The sequence below is a fragment of the Mytilus californianus genome, unplaced genomic scaffold, assembly GCF_021869535.1.
Source record: "Mytilus californianus isolate M0D057914Y unplaced genomic scaffold, xbMytCali1.0.p SCAF_4, whole genome shotgun sequence".
NCBI lineage: Eukaryota > Metazoa > Mollusca > Bivalvia > Mytilida > Mytilidae > Mytilus > Mytilus californianus.
The window spans coordinates 6,317,263-6,325,104 of record NW_026262690.1 but is presented as its reverse complement, the minus strand read 5'-3'; the positions used below and the strand labels follow the sequence as shown (position 1 = coordinate 6,325,104).

Below are 7,842 nucleotides of genomic sequence, written 5' to 3'. Positions count from 1 at the left end.
CCATACTTGCTCAACTGTTCAGGGTTCGACCTCTGCAGGAAAATCCGGTTTGCTGTCTCTCTGACAGCCTCTTGTTAAAAGATTTTTAAAAAATTGCAATTTTCTGTAACTATTGCGCAATTAACATTTTAATGTGCACCTGATTTATAATTCTGGTATTCTGTTATATTATGTTCATATGATTTTTAGAAGAAAAAAAATCAAAAAGAACCAGCAAAGATAATTTTGTTATTAGATTATTAAGAAATTTATGAATGTTCATTCTTGACCTTTGACCTTGAATTAACAAAAATTGCACCGTACGAATTATTGACGACCGGTCAAAACAGAAATAAAATTGAGAATGGAAATGGGGAATATGTCAAAGAGACAACAACCCGACCATAGAGCAGACAACAGCCGAAGGCCACCAATGGGTCTTCAATGCAGCGAGAAACTCCCGCACCCGGAGGCGTCCTTCAGCTGGCCCCTAAACAAATATGTATACTAGTTCAGTGATAATGGACGTCATTCTAAACTCCAAATTATACACAAGAAACTAAAATTAAAAATGATACAAGACTAACAAAGGCCAGAGGCTCCTGACTTGGGACAGGCGCAAAAATGCGGCGGGGTTAAACATGTTTTTTGAGATCTCAACCCTCCCCCTATACCTCTAGCCAATGTAGAAAAAACAAACGTACAACAGTACGAACAGTAAAACTCAGTTTAAGAGAAGTCCGAGTCCGATGTCAGAATAGGAAACAAAAGAAAATAAACAAAATGACAATAATACATAAATAACAACGGACTACTAGCTGTAACTGGCATGCCAGCTCCAGACCTCAATTAAACTGATTGAAAGATTATGTCTTCATCATATGAATATCAGGCACAATCCCTCCTGTTAGGGGTTTAGTATTATACCATCATAAAATATATGAGAAGAACATAACCCGTGTCATGCCAACAACTGGTTTTAGAATAAATATGTTTAATTCCCCCCACCACCACCACCACCACCAGCACCACAACCAGCACCACCACCAAAAAAAAAGCACAAAAGATGAATCATCGGTGCTTTAGGCACATTGTTTATGTGAATGGGGCTTATTATTATTTATCTTTTTCAATAATGTCAAGATATCTTTTATGTTTATTTAGATTTTAAAGAGGTTTTTTAACTTTTTGACAAAGATGGTGATGGCACCATAACAATCAAAGAACTAGACACTGTAATGAGATCACTGGGACAAAATCCAACTGAAAATGAAGTCAAAGAAATGGTACAGAAAGTTGACAAAGATGGTATTTATCATTTCAGTTTGGAGTTTAGGATACATAGTTTTGTTGATATTCATGTCATTCTATGTTTGTACTTACGTTAGTAAACTTCGTATAATTCTGAGTGAGGATAGATTTAATGAAACGGAGCAAGATAAAAAAAAAATGACCGTCTTTAACTGCAATTTAAATATAATTAAAAACGAAATTGTATAGGGAATTACTTTTAACCAATCTGATAAAAATAATCAAAAATACATATATTGTGTCCGCCTTGCTGGACTTACGAGCAAAAGCCGACACAGGATCCGTATTTTAATCAGATCGATTTTTAACCGGAGTAAAATTTAAATTACTATTTTATTTTATGTTTTTCTATCAAAGGTAACGGAACAATAGAATTTCCTGAATTTCTCCAAATGGCAACTGATATGATGAAATCAGTAGACTTAGCAGATGAGGTGCGCGATGCATTCAGGCTGTTTAATAAAAAAACGGAGACGGTTATGTAACTGCACCAGAACTTAAAACAATTCTATCCAATAATGGAGAGAAGATTTCGGAGGAAGAATTAGATGCTATGGTTAAAGATGCTGATGTGGATGGTGACGAGAAAATCAACTATGAGGGTAACAAAGTAAAGTTCTGTTGTGTAAATAGAGTATAATATTTTTTAGAGGTATATTTACAGCGGCAAGGTTCATTTATCAGCTTTAGATATATGCTTTTAAACTCACTTATCTACCATCAAAACAAGTTTCCCTATATGCCATCATATCCAATGTCCATGTTAAAAATGGAGAAAAAAAACTGCAGTCCACGAAACATTACTAAGAAAATGATAATAAAACCTACCATAATCTGTCGTTAACTCAGTTGCTCTTGTTTTGAATATCAAAACCAACTAAGTAAATAAAGGCAACAGTAGTATACCGGTTTTCGAAACTCATTAATCGATAGAGATAAAAACAAATCCGGGTTACAAACTTAAACTGAGGGAAACGCATCAAATATAAGAGGAGAACAACGACACAACAAAAACACAACATTAAAATGTAACACACACAGAAACAACTATAATATAACAAAGGCCATTTTCCTGACTTGGTACAGGACATTTTAAGAAAAAAATGGTGGGTAGAACTTATCTACAGAAACATTTACTGTTTGATATCCTTAAGTTCCAATAGTTATTGATTGAAAGATTGGCTGCAGCTTAACGCCAAATGGCAAATGATTACAAAATTAAAAATATCCAGGTATTATATAATACTCAAATTAATAACTGTAATGTAAAAATAAGATGTGGGATGATTGACAACGAGATAACTATTCATCAGAGTCCAAATGATGTGGATTTAAGCAACTATAGGTCACCGTATGGCCTTCAACTATTAGCAAAAACAATCAAAACAATAAACTAAAACAAATATGACAAAAAGCAACAAATGACAACCACTGACAGACCGTAAGCTTTTAATTTGGGACAGGCAAATAAAGAAGATGGAGTTAAACATGTTTGTGTGCGCTCAATCCTCTCATAATCTGGTACAGTGGCGTAACAACACAACATAAAACCAACTGAAAAAATCAGTTGGAAATGGCTAGACTCCAGCCTACTAGCCAATGCCCTAACAGTTTAAAGTCTTTGGGTTGACCTGGTTAGGGATTGAACCTGAAAACTCCCAATCACAAGACAACAAAGCAGTTTTCTTGTTAAACAAAACTTGGAGTATTCTATTATTTGTGGAATGGCTGTAAATAAGACATTACCTTATGTCACAGGGGATAGGGCTGACCAGACATATCTTAGTTCTGTACAGTAACTTGCTGTACAAAGTATCTACAGTTAGTGTACAGAATAAAAAAAAGAATGTTAAAAAATAGTATGCCATGTTGAGTTTATTATCAGAAGTTTTTATTTTTTGTTCCTGGATCACAGTTAGGTTTGAAAAGTTTGTCTTTATATGCAAATCAAATAAAAAACACATTGCTCTAGGGTTTAAATACTATTAGCAAGTTAAGTACAAATCCCTTTAACCAAGTTCTTTACCATTTTTTGTTTTAAATAGAATTTTTGATTTCTACTTTGCAGAATTTGTGTCAATGCTGGAAGGAAATTGATATCAAGATGTGCAAATATTCAGGGAAGGACTTATAGCTGATTAATAATGCTAATATTTTTTATACATGTGTATATCTGTAAATATGTATTATTGTACCGGTATATTTATTTCATACTGACATGTATGTGCATTTTCATTAGTACTGTAAAAATACAAATTATAAATTGTATCTTTCTTGATAATTATGCGTTATTACCCAGTGAACTATAACTGCAGACAATTGAATTTGAAAGGTGTCCATTGCCATTACCTAATGTTGGTATATTTCTTTTTATGTTTGCCTGTACACCTGTGTTTATTTTTGGTTCATATATTATCCTCTGTTGTTTAATTTTGTACCGGCCTTTTAGTCTTGGACAAATGATTATTATTTATCCCATTACACACTTGATTCAATATATACTCTACCAGTTGTAAATAATAGACTACAGGTCAAAGTATAATACTGATTTTTTGCAGGTAGTACTTTTACTGGGATGGCTATCAACATATTTTGAAACGTTTTCTCTAGAACTCAGATTATTGAATTTATGGTGATGCCTTTTCCAAATCTCCTTTGCTTTTTTTCTTGTGAGTTGGAAGGTTATCAGAATGTTGGTGTTTCACCTAAAATGTTCATGCAATGTTTTTTTGTGCGACTCTGTTGGAATGTTGGTACTTCCCCATAATGTAAATGCATGAAGTGATGTTGATATTTTCAGGTCAACTGAAATGGTTATAGTGATGTCAAATAGGTATAATCCGTTTCAAAAGTGCTGTCTTTCAGACTTATTATTTGTAATTGTTTGTTATGAGTAAAACTCCCTTTGCCCACCACAAAAATTGCTCTGTATTAATCCCTTATGTTGTGGTAGTTATAATGTGAAACCTATTTGTTTACCATACATTTTGTATTGGATAAAATATATATACAAGATACTGTATCAAATGTTTTTTTTTTATTTAAACAAAACTGTGACACATTGCACAATCCATGATGTAAGATATATGCAAGTTATAAATGCTGACAATATGAAATTTGGTTGAAACACTATTATTGTCAAATATAAACATCTAATTTCCATTGTCAAACAATGGTGTATAAAAATATGAAGAAAAGACGATTACAATGTATATTTGTATCAATTAAATGATAAGGTTATATATTTATTGTTTTATTTATTAAAAAACAAAATCAGGCATTTTAAATTATTTATGCAAAAAATGTTGATTTACATTCTGCCTGCTTTTCTCTTTCCTTTCTCTTTTGTTGTGTACCTTCTTTTATTTTGGTGTGTTGGAATTTTACACCCCCTCCTCCATTTAATCTTAAACAAAACTTTTGAAATATAAACTGCTTCGCTGAGCGCAGCTAGATATGCCCGCAGAGGTCCAACCCTGAACAGTTGGGGCAAAAATGGACACAATATTCAAGCTTGATTCAGGTCTGAATTTGGATAGTAATCAAATATTTGATATATTATAGGTTTCTGAATAAATGAAGTCAAAGAACTTGAAATTGGTTATATGAATTGAATTTATATTCAATTAAAGATTTCTTGCTGTTGTGCAATAGTCCCCAATACTTAGTAAATCTGTTGTCAGACTAACATCTGTTGTCAGACTATAAACAAATAAAGTTCAATTAATTCTCAATGTCATATTAGAAATTTATGAAAATAAAAAGGGAGCTTACATCAATAGATATAATCAATTTATCAAAGTTTCATGAGAATTGGTGACTGCATTTTTGAGTTATTGTCCGAAAACTGGAAAATCACTCCTTTTTCATGAATAAAACCCTGTAACTCGGAAACGTAAATTTTAAAATTTATAAAAATCGAAAGGGAGCTCATGTCAATAGATATAAACAATTCACCACAATTTCTTGCAAGTTGATGAAAGCATTCTTGACTTATTGTCCGAAAACTGGAAAATCCCCCTTTTTTTAATGAATAAAACCCAATAACTTAGAAACGTAAAATCTAAATTTTATAAAAAATGAAAGGGAGCTCACGTCAATAGATATAAACAATTCACCAAAGTTTTATGCAAATTGGTTAAACAATTTTTGAGTTAATGTCTGACATGTTGACGACGGACAGACGGACGGACGGACAGACGGACAACGGTATACCATAATACGTCCCGTAAACGGGCGTATAAAAACTATAAACTATATAAGGGGACGTGAGAAATACATCAATTTCATAGTTACCAACAACATGTCTACCCTTCAGTATAATCAGTTGATAAAAAATTTAAAAAACTGCTGCCATTTTTTCTCAAAATATAATATGCTGTTAATGTAGGATACTGGTTTCATTTCTAGAATACCTGTAAGGCTGTAAGGTATGCTTGAGGTAAAAAGTTTGGGAAGCAAAAAACACATTAATGAAGGATCTATAAATCGCACAACCAAAATGATAAGGTCCATTTTGTTCAAGGCAGTTGTGACGGATCATTTTCAATGTCATACTTTGAAAAAATAGAAATGCACACATATATATATATAGTTTAAGAACATCCGTTGTTCGACCTGCTAGTCAAATGCGTTTTGTTAAAATATACTTTTTCACTATTTTTGGTCTTTTGGAAAATGTTGTTTGTGCTGTATTTAGACCACTCTACCAAGAAATTTGTTTTGCATGCACACGTATAAAAATTGCGGTTTTTATCCAACGCAATCATAGGTTTGAACGTTGTTTTCAATTTAGACTTGTTTATATATATATATATATATATATATATATATATATATATATATCATACAACAAATTATAACATGTATAACCTTACATAACTTGACTGAATGAAACAGTACTCAAAATACTTATTCTACACAAAATAATCTTGAAGATTATGCCCATTCAGGCAGGTTATTGAATACCAGGGCTTAACACCATAACATTTTCGAGTATGATTATCATACTCAAACTCAAATCAACCAATCACAAGGGGTCTTTTTAATTCATATTCTGTTCGGTGTGAGCCATGGCTCCGTGTTGAAGACCGTACTTTGACCTATAATGGTTTACTTTTATAAATTTTGACTTGGACGGAGAGTTGTCTCATTGGCACTCATACCACATCTTCTTATATCTATATATGACATGACACCAAAGGAAAAGGAAGAGCTAAATCAACTGAAAGAGAAGGCAAGAAAATTATCAGGGGAAAATCAGGTTCAGGGTACGAAGCCTACCGTGGGCAATGTACATACAGAAACTGAGTCCATAGTTAATTATGACAAACAACATGTAAATAGTTTTAACCGTTCGAAGCACCATGTCAGTTTAAGAGCACCAGCTTGTTCGTTACATTTTCTTGACACTATTGACTGTTTTTATAAAAATACTGATTGTATAACCAACAAAATGGAGGAGTTAAGACTTCATGCTAAAAACAACATCCCTAAAATAAAAGGTATAACAGAAGTAAAACCCAAAACTTTAGATACAACATTCAGAACTGCGAATAAGCAATTGAACACTATGAAATGTACAGTGTAAATGTTAGTAATAACATTGGGAGAGGAGTATACATGAATCTATAGAAGCGACTCAAGTAGACTTTGAAACAGATTATGAGGAATCAGTATGGGTTCATATTATACTAGTAAGTGGAGACAAATTACTCATAGGATGTATCTATAGAAGCCCTAATGGACAGGATAACAATGATGAGTCACTAAGAAAGTTATTTAAAGATGTGGTATCCAGAGGTTATAGCCATATTTTATTGATGGGAGACTTTAATTATGACAAGATAAAGAACAATCAAGAGAATATAAATTCATTGGATACATTGAATGCTTTTTATACCAACATGTATTGAAACCAACACGAGGACGAATAAATCAAGATCCACGTATACTAGATCTACTCCTGACCAACGAAGAAGGTATGACTTCTGATATGGAATACTCAAGTCCGTTGGGGAAGAGCGACCACTCAGTATTGACATTCAAATTCAACTGTTACATTGAAGAAACAAAATCAGAAAGGACCAAGTTCTACTATGATAAAGCAGACTAAGATGGACTAAGGACAGATCTGAACAATATAGACTGGAACACCAAAATGAAAGGAAAGTCTACAAATGAACAATGGATATTTTTTTAAAGACAAACTACTGGAATTTCAAAATAAACACATACCGCATAAGAATATAAGACAATCAGGCAAGGAAAATAAAGCTGTAGGTCTCGACCAAGAAACATTGAAAGCAATTAGGAAAAAACACAGATGTTGGACACGTTATATGGAAACAAAAATTAGTGAAAATTCAGAGAATTTTGTAAATCCAGAAACAAGGTCAAGAGTCTTACCAGAAAAGCAGTCAAGATGAAAGAGAAGGAAATTACCAAGCAAGTTAAAAATAACCCGAAAAAATTCTGGCACTATGTAAAATCAAAAACTAAAACTAGAATTGGAATATCTGATCTGATCATGAGTACACAAGATGGTAATGA

The 7,842-nt window shown here is 32.7% G+C and overlaps 1 pseudogene; it reads left to right on the top strand.

The window, feature by feature from the left end:
- Positions 1-1,166: 1,166 nt before the first annotated feature.
- LOC127699072 (neo-calmodulin-like) lies at positions 1,167-1,930 on the top strand (annotated as a pseudogene).
- The last annotated feature ends 5,912 nt before the right edge of the window (positions 1,931-7,842 follow it).